At 42.4% G+C, this 8,538-nt stretch overlaps 1 non-coding gene across 1 annotated transcript; it reads left to right on the plus strand.

The window, feature by feature from the left end:
- Window positions 1-8,210: 8,210 nt before the first annotated feature.
- LOC125598872 lies at window positions 8,211-8,317 on the plus strand. Its single transcript, XR_007332773.1, has one exon. It is a non-coding gene; the product is annotated as a small nucleolar RNA R71 (small nucleolar RNA).
- Window positions 8,318-8,538: the final 221 nt, after the last annotated feature.

Raw genomic sequence — 8,538 nt, forward strand, 5'->3', positions numbered from 1 at the left:
ATTGCCCCCCTCATGATCATGATGAGAGACTTCATTATCTCGTACCTCAGCTCCATCATGCTGAGGGGTAGTGTCCCGGCTCTTTTCTGGTTCCCTTGGTAAGCTGATGCCAAGTCTTTCCATAAGAACTTTCAGGTTGTTAGCTCTGTCCGAGGCAGAATGAGATAGATCTTTGAGTTCTCCCCAACTCTTCTCATCATAGTAGGCCTTGGATTCCATGAATTAACATCTCTGGATACTAGGACTCTCCTTGTTTCTGGAACGTAGCATTTGTACCCTTTCTGATGTGTGGAGTACCCAATGAACATGGCCTTTGTGCTCTTTGCTTCTAGCTTGTTCCTTAGTTCTCCTGGAATCAAAACAAAACACACACACCCAAAACACACGCAAATGGTCAATGGATGATCTAGATTTGTTTAGTACCTCATAGGGGGTGGCATCAAGGAGGACTCTTGTAGGTGTGCGGTTGATTAGATAGGTGGCCGTGACCACTGCATCTCCCCAAAAACGTTTAGGTACATTGGCATGGAACATCATACTCCTCGCCACTTCCATCAAGTGTCTATTCTTTCTCTCAGCCACTCCATTTTGTTGAGGTGTATAAGGGCAGCTAGTTTGTTGAATGATTCCATGTGCGGCTAGGTGTTGTTTGAAGGCTGTGCTAGTATACTCACCACCATTATCTGATCTAAGAATTTTGATCTTAACATTGAAATGGTTAGTTATATAGCTCTGAAAGTTTTTAAAAGCTTCTAGCACTCTATCCTTAGATTGCAACAAAGTGATCCATGTGTATTTAGATTTTTCATCAATGAATGTCACAAAATATTTATGTTGCTCTCTAGATGCACATGGGGCAGTCCATACGTCAGAATGTATGAGATCAAAGCAATTATCATATTGAGTCTTTGATTTAGGAAACACAGTTCTACAATGTTTTCCTAAGATACAAGCCTCACAATCACTTTTAAAAGAAATGCTAGGTAACAGGATGTTCAAGGCATGAGAATGAGGATGTCCTAGTCTAGCATGCCATATTACATCTTTAGGGAATTCAGAAACAGAATGAAAAGCAGGAAATAAATCAGTTGCGGATCTTGTGTCCTCAAGCAAGTACAAGTCTCCCTTGGTAACACCTTTGCCAAGCAACTTACTAGAATCAATATCCTGAAAGTACACACTGTTAGGCGTGAATGTAACTTGACAATTGAGATCATTAGTTACTTTCTTAACAGATAATAGATTTGAAGCAAAGGTGGGCATATAGAAAGCCTTAGTTTCTTTATCAAACAGTTTAAGATTACCTACACCTTTTATTGGGATTTTATCTCCATTTGCTATCATCACATTTCCTAAGGCCGGTTCTATGTTTTTAATCAGTTCTAAATCACTTATCATGTGATGAGAAGCACCAGAATCTATAACTAAGGGCTTAGCCGATTTAAAAACTCTTATAGTGCCATTAGCAGTATGTGAAGCATTAAGAGAAACACCAAGGTTTTTAGATATACCAGATTCTTTTAGAGCCTTGATGAGAGCAGTTAAGTCAGACTTCTTGATGGTCTCATCCAGGTTGGCCCTTGGCGTGGCATAGCCTGATGTGGAGGCAGTTGCACTTCCCACACCTAGGTTGCTTATGCCCATGGTGATTGGTGTTGTTGGCTCAGCACCATCAGCTGAGAAGTTGGCCCTTGCATCTTGGTATTGAGAGCGAGTTTCCCTAAACTTGCTGGGCTTAAGGTGGGGATGGAGTATCCAGCATTTGTCCTTCAAGTGACCCTTCTTCTTGCAGTGGTCGCAGGTCAGGCCTTTCCTCTCATCTTGTTTGTAAGCCGCCTTGTTTGCCACTGCTTGTTCTGCTTGATGCGCCATGCTTAAGTCTCCCTTGCCCCAAACAAGCCCACTGAGCCTTCTTCCTTCTGGATTTGAGCACAAACTTCATCCAGGTCAGGTAGCTTGTCAGCTCTTAGGATGTGCTTGATCAAGCTCCCATAAGATGGGTTAAGAGTGAGCAGCAGTCCAAACACTCTGTCCTCCTCACGCCTGGTTAGAAGCGTGGCATGGTCAGTGGTGTGTGGTCTTAGCAGTTCCATCTCTGCCCAAAGAGACCTAAACTTGCCAAAGTGTGGTTGAAACTCCACATCTCCTTGGTTGAGCGCATTGATGGCTCTCTTCACTTCAAAGACTCTTGTGAGGTTGGAGACATTTCCATACACTTTGTAAAGTGTATCCCACAGCTGTTTGGTAGTCTCACAGTAAGAGTAAGACTCCATGATGGCGGATTCAAGAGAGCTGAGGAGCACTGTGAGAACCATGAGGTCTTCCTGAGCCCACTTGTCTTCATCAGCTACCACCATCTCCTGTCCATCTTCTCCTTGGTTGGTTTGTTTTGGAGCCGCTTCTGCTGAGACATGACTCCACAAACCCTTTCCTCCAAGGGCAATTTTCACCATCCTGGCCCATAAGAGGTAGTTAATCCCCTTCAGAGTCACAGGTATGCTGATGCGGTTGTTGTTGTTGTTGTTGTTGTTGTTCTCCATCTTGAGGATTCAAAGAACGGCAAGAAAAGAAACAGAGATTTGTTTTGCGGAAGTAGATAAAGGTTTCAAGAGCTTTGTTGCTCTGATACCATGATCAAATGAATGAGTTATAAGAGTGGCTTGTGTGATTTATCAAGAACAAAGAGAAGAGATAGCTAGGGTTTTACTAAGAATCCGAGAGAGAGAGAGAGAGAGAGAGAGATTTCGAAAACATAAGAGAGAAGTGAGGAAGTATATTTCCTTTACCCATTTGGTTCTGATTACATACCTTAAATAGATACAACAATGAATAAACTAATGGCAAGTTGACATAGAAGAAAAGAATAAACAAAGAGGACTGATCAAGGGCAGGGTGCGCACAGCAAAGGTGGAAAGCGACAGCACCTAACGGCTCTCTCTCCTTTGAACCACCTTGTCTTCTTCTTCAACAGATCCCTCCTCTTGGCCGACATCTTTTAAATATCTTAAGGCAAGTATAACATCCTTCTTGATCACAGATAAGTCTCCTCTTGTCTTGCACGCCAAGTTAGTTCACACTTGTACGGACAAGCTCACTTTGATCACTCCGGATGTATGTCTTGACTTGATTTCTTCTTCCTCTATGTCATTCATGCTTTCATGTCAACAAGAGGGAGCTTGAGATAAATCCTTCAGATCCTCCCACTTCTTTTCTTCATAATACCCTTTTGTCTCAACAAACTTCACCTCTCTAGATACCAACACTCTCCTTGCATCAGGATCATAGCACTTGTACCCCTTCTGAGTTATTGAATATCCAATAAACATTGCCTTAGTGCTCTTTGCCTCCAGTTTGTTTCTCTGCTCTCCTGGAACCATGACATAGCACACACACCCAAAAACTCTTAGGTGATCAATGTGTGGCCTGTTCTTGTTCAACACTTCAAATGGAGACAGATTCTTCAATATCTTGGTTGGTACCTGATGTTAGGAGTTTTCAAGGCTCCTAAGACAAATGTTGTAGTATAAAAGATTGTCGAACCAGTTCTGAGGGATATCAAAGCACCGAGAATGCAAGTACTCACTTAATCTAAGTGCAACCAATGATTTAGATGGGTTTTAAGCTATGACTAAAACTAAAAAGCAATAACAGAATGATACTTTCTTGACTAAGGGAAAAGAGAACTCATGGGCATAGGGATTAGACCTTGGGTGATCAAGTATCGAACTAAGGATGGCAAATGATCAATCAAACTATCAACCTTAAGCCTAGACACAATTCTAAGCAAGCTCTATGTCTAGATGAATGCTCATTTGCTAACATATCTCAAACATCAAATGTCTTTGGTTGAATAATATGAAAGCAATCATTACTAACAAGTCTATTAGCTATCTAGTAGCATCTTTAACAACAAATGTCTTTGGCAAAGTATACTAAAAGCCTAGGAGAGTTGTCTCGGGCATTTCATCGAACACCTTTCGGGTGAGAAATGCCTAAGGATCAACAACTGAGTGGCCAACTCAGAAGATGCATTATGATTACTCTACTAGCAAGGAAATATGAATGATCTACACTAAAACATCCTAGCTCTAACCTAATCACCCTTAATCTCCCTAACCCATGAATTCAAAAGGTGATTACTCACTAATCTCCATGATTCCTCTTAAACCCATATTGGATTTCAGATTAATCATGTAGAGAAATAGATAAGAAATCAACAAGAACACAAGAACATAACAATCAAAATCCAAGAGATGAACTTCTCCAGAGAGTTCTTGTGTATTTCTCAATAGATCAAAAGATAATCTGCCTTGGTGGCTACAAAAGATGTTTAAAACATAGGTTTTAGAAATGTAAAACGTGCATAATGAAATGACCAAAAGGCCCTTAAGTAAAATAGAAATCGAGCAGATAATAGACGCGGAGCGACCTCGGCATGTCGCTCCGACAAGTCGCTCCGGCCTTCGGGAGCGACCTCAGTGGGTCGCTCTGAGAGGTCGCTCCAGGCTTCGCTTCGTGTCGTCTCGCCATAGAGACGCGAGCGACCTCGGGGTGTCGCTTTGGGAGGTCGCTCCGAGAGGGGTGTGAGATGCGAGCGACCTCGGGGCGTCGCTCTGGGCAAGTCGCTCTGGGGGTGCTTTGGAGCGACCTCATGACGTCGCTGCGGAACCTCGCTCCCATGCTCTGCTCGTCCAATGATCACCTATTTCACGTCCTTTAAGCTCCAAATGCATCCAAATGTCCCCAAGAACTCCATGTGGCACTCCAACACCTAATAAGGACAATGAATGCAAAATGCAACCTAGACATGGCTAAATCCTAATCTATATGATGAAAATGCTCATGGATGAATGGATAAAACAATGTAAATATGCAAGATATCAACTCCCCCAAACTTGTTCTTTTACTTGTCCACAAGTGAACTTTCTAGAACTCATAGGGAGAGAGGTTTAAGGTGGGAGCACATAGCCAAAAGAAACACAACTAGCACACTCTCTTATTACACTCTAGCTTCTCTAGGCCTATCTTAACTCTTTTTGTTCTTACACTCATCATCAAGCATCCACACATTCAAATCAACCAACTCTCACATTCATTAAGCACAAAACATCAGGTGAATTCTTGCAAATGGTCAGTTGGTCCAAGTCATTTGGTTGGGTAAGGGAAGGCTTTTATTCAAGTGATTCAAGAGGTTCAAAACATATGATCTTTAAGGTGGTTTACTCTCGAAACAAGTAGCCTTGACATTGCACATAATATATCTAAGAAAGGGATCAACTCATGCATACAATGCTCAATCTCCATTGTTCTACCCTTTTCCCAAACATACAATTACACAATCATTCCCAAATGTCAAACCCAACTCACATCTCTCACCAAAAGATCCTAAGAACTTTAACTCCTTCTCTTTGAAATCTACAAGGGATTTTTCACAACCTCAAAACATTTCTTAGCTCCTAACATCTTTGCTAGCCCCCTTTTTTTTCTTTTCTTTTTTTTTTTTTCTTTTTCTTTTTCTTTTCTTTTTTTTTTTTCGTTTTTTTTTTTTCTTTTCTTTTTTTTTAGGTGGGGGCCAAGACTTTTCAAAACTTGAGCTAGAGGTTTCTCTACTTATCCCAATAAAACAATTCACTTAAGCACAAAGAGTCTATTCTTTTCCTTTTTCATTTCTCCCAAATCATAATCACAACACTCACCCCCCACCTATAGCTAGACAATAGAGTGCCCAATCTAGCAAGAATGAAGATCAAGCATTGTCGTTCCCGATACTCTCAACATTATGCACATGTAAGACTTTCCGAAAAAGGCCTCACTCATCAAACAATGAAAGCTTAAAAGGAGGGAAGGTTTTGGGAGTGGTCTACCACTAGAGTTTGTCAAAAAAGATTGGCATAAAGGATGTGACAACTCAAGTGTGTATAGCCATGACTCAGTACACAAGGGACCATGAGCAAGAAGCATTAAGTTCGTTCAGTTCAAATAAGGTTGTAGTTGGCTTCAAAGACTGAGTTTCAGCAATCAACAAGTTTCAGGAAGAGTTTTCAAGGCTCGAAACATACAAGTCTTTTTGAGAGGTGCAAAAGCTACTCAGGTGCAACGTAGTGTTCTTTACAAGGCATTTCTCATTGCTCCCAATGCAAGTGAATGCAACCTATATGCTCTAGACTCTCCTAGAAATGCAAATGATGCAAACTAAATGATTGTTTTTTTTTTTTTTATATGCAAATAGGTATGCAATGCATGACTCAATGAAACAACATCAAAGCAAACATGATCAAATACTTGGTACCTCCCCCAAACTTGAGTTACACAGTCTCTGTGTTGTCAAGTAGAGAGAGAGATACCGAAAAGAAGACTAATATGCAAAAATGAAATGGTATATACAAGGGAGTGTGGTGGGTTACCTTCTATGGGGAATGAGTAGAGGGAGATGCTCCCTCCTCGTCGTCCTCAGGTGGTAACTCTTCAAGGTGCTCATCAGCAGGAGTGTCCATCTCTTCAATGTAGAAGGCTTGCCCGAACACAGTTGGTTTCCTCATTTTCCCTTGATGTCAAAGTGGAGGATGTTCTCTTTACCCAAATGGAGATCAATCGTGCCTTCCTTCACATTAACAATAGCTCCTGCTGTAGCTAAGAATGGCCTTCCTAGAATCAATGGGTCTTGAGCCTCCTCACCCATCTCAAGCACCACAAAATCTGTAGGTATCTCATACCTTCCAATCTTCACAGGGAGGTCCTCTAAGATGCCCACAGGATACTTCACTGAACGATCAGCTAACACCAGAGAGAGTCTACACTTCTTGTACTGAGTGAATCCAAGCTTCTTTGCAACAGACAAAGGCATCAAGCTGACACTAGCTCCCAAATCGCAGAGACTTTTCTCAAATACCATAGGTCCAAGAGCACAAGGTAGTGTGAAGCTTCCTGGATCCTCTAATTTCTCTGGAACATCAAGCCTCTGGATGATGGCATTGCACTCATGGGTAAGAATCATCATGCCTTCCATCTCCTTCTTCTTTGCAGCTACAACATCTTTCAGGAACTTGTTGTATTGAGGAATCAACATGAAAGCATCGATGATGGGCATTGCAACCTGAGCTTCACTCATTTGCTTCTCAAACAGAGCCTTGTACTTCTCTAGCAGCTGCTTCTTGAATCTACCAGGGAATGGAAGTTTGGGTTCATAGGGAGGAGGAACAAAAGAACTTTCACTTGCTGGAGTAACAACTTCACCATCCTTTACTGTCTTCTTCTCTTCCCCAACCTTTCCTTTACCTTTGGCTTCCACTATCTTCTCCAAGATCTCGTCATTGATCTTCTCATCAACAATCACCACTTCATCATCTATGTTGATGGCAACCCCCTCACCTAGTTTCTCAGCATCCTTGGTGAGGGTTCTAGGAGGTAACTGCTTACCACTCCTAAGGGTGATAGCTTTGGCCTCCTTGGGGTTTTGGTCAGACTTTCCAGGTAGAGATCCTTGCTGGCGATTCTGGTGAGTGTTCATGGAAGCAAACTGATTCTCTAAATTCCTGACTGTAGAAGCAAGGTGTGAGAATTTGTTGTTGAGCTCATTGTAGCTCCCATCAATCTTGGAATGAAGGTTCTTCAACTCATAACCAACATGCTTCTCACTTCTAGTCTGAGACTCCAAGATTTGTTTCAGTAAGGTATCAGTGCTGCTCTCTTGAGGAGCAGAGGAACCAGACGAGGGGTTTTGCTGAGGCTGATAGCTGCCTTGCTGGTTGTTTCTAGGCGGATAACCACTCTGTTGGTTGTTGGGATAGGATTTCTGTTGGTAGTTGTTGTACTGAAAGTTGGGCTCCTTTTTGTACCAGCTACCATTGTTGTTGATGAAACACAACTCTTCCTGACCTTCCAAACCCTCAACCTCATTGACAGCAAGTGGATCTTCCTGCTTGGAGTTACCAACAAACTTCAGCTGTTCTTGGGTGGCTTTTTCAGCAATGAGTAGGTCGATCTTGTCTTCCAAAGCTTTGATCTCTTTCCTCGTCTGCTTATCATCTGTTCTACTGCCTCTGTCGTGGTCTCCACTGTAGACTGCATCACTCTTTACCATGTTGTCAACCAGCTCTTCTGCATCCTCCTCAGTTCTCCCCAAGAAGAACCCATTGCTAGCTGTATCCAGTCTGGCTCTGTACTTAGGAAGAGCACCACGGTAGAATGTGCTCAGCAAGCTCTCCTTAGAGAAACCATGGTGTGGGCATTGAGCTTGGTAGCCCTTGAATCTCTCCCAGGCTTCACTGAAGCCTTCCAAGTTCTTCTGTTGAAAGCTGGAAATCTCGTTTCTCAGCTTAGCAGTTCTTGAAGTAGAGAAGAACTTCTCCAAGAATGCTTTCTTGCAGTCATCCCAAGTGGTGATGGAGTCGCTGGGTAGAGACTTCTCCCACTGACGTGCCTTATCCCCCAAAGAGAAAGGGAATAGCTTGAGCTTTAAGGCATCTTCGGACACACCATTGGTTTTTGACAACCCACAGTAGCTGTCGAACCTGTCCAAGTGATCAAATGGATCCTCTA

The sequence above is a fragment of the Brassica napus genome, unplaced genomic scaffold (assembly GCF_020379485.1).
Source record: "Brassica napus cultivar Da-Ae unplaced genomic scaffold, Da-Ae ScsIHWf_1780;HRSCAF=2413, whole genome shotgun sequence".
Classification (NCBI taxonomy): Eukaryota; Viridiplantae; Streptophyta; class Magnoliopsida; order Brassicales; family Brassicaceae; genus Brassica; species Brassica napus.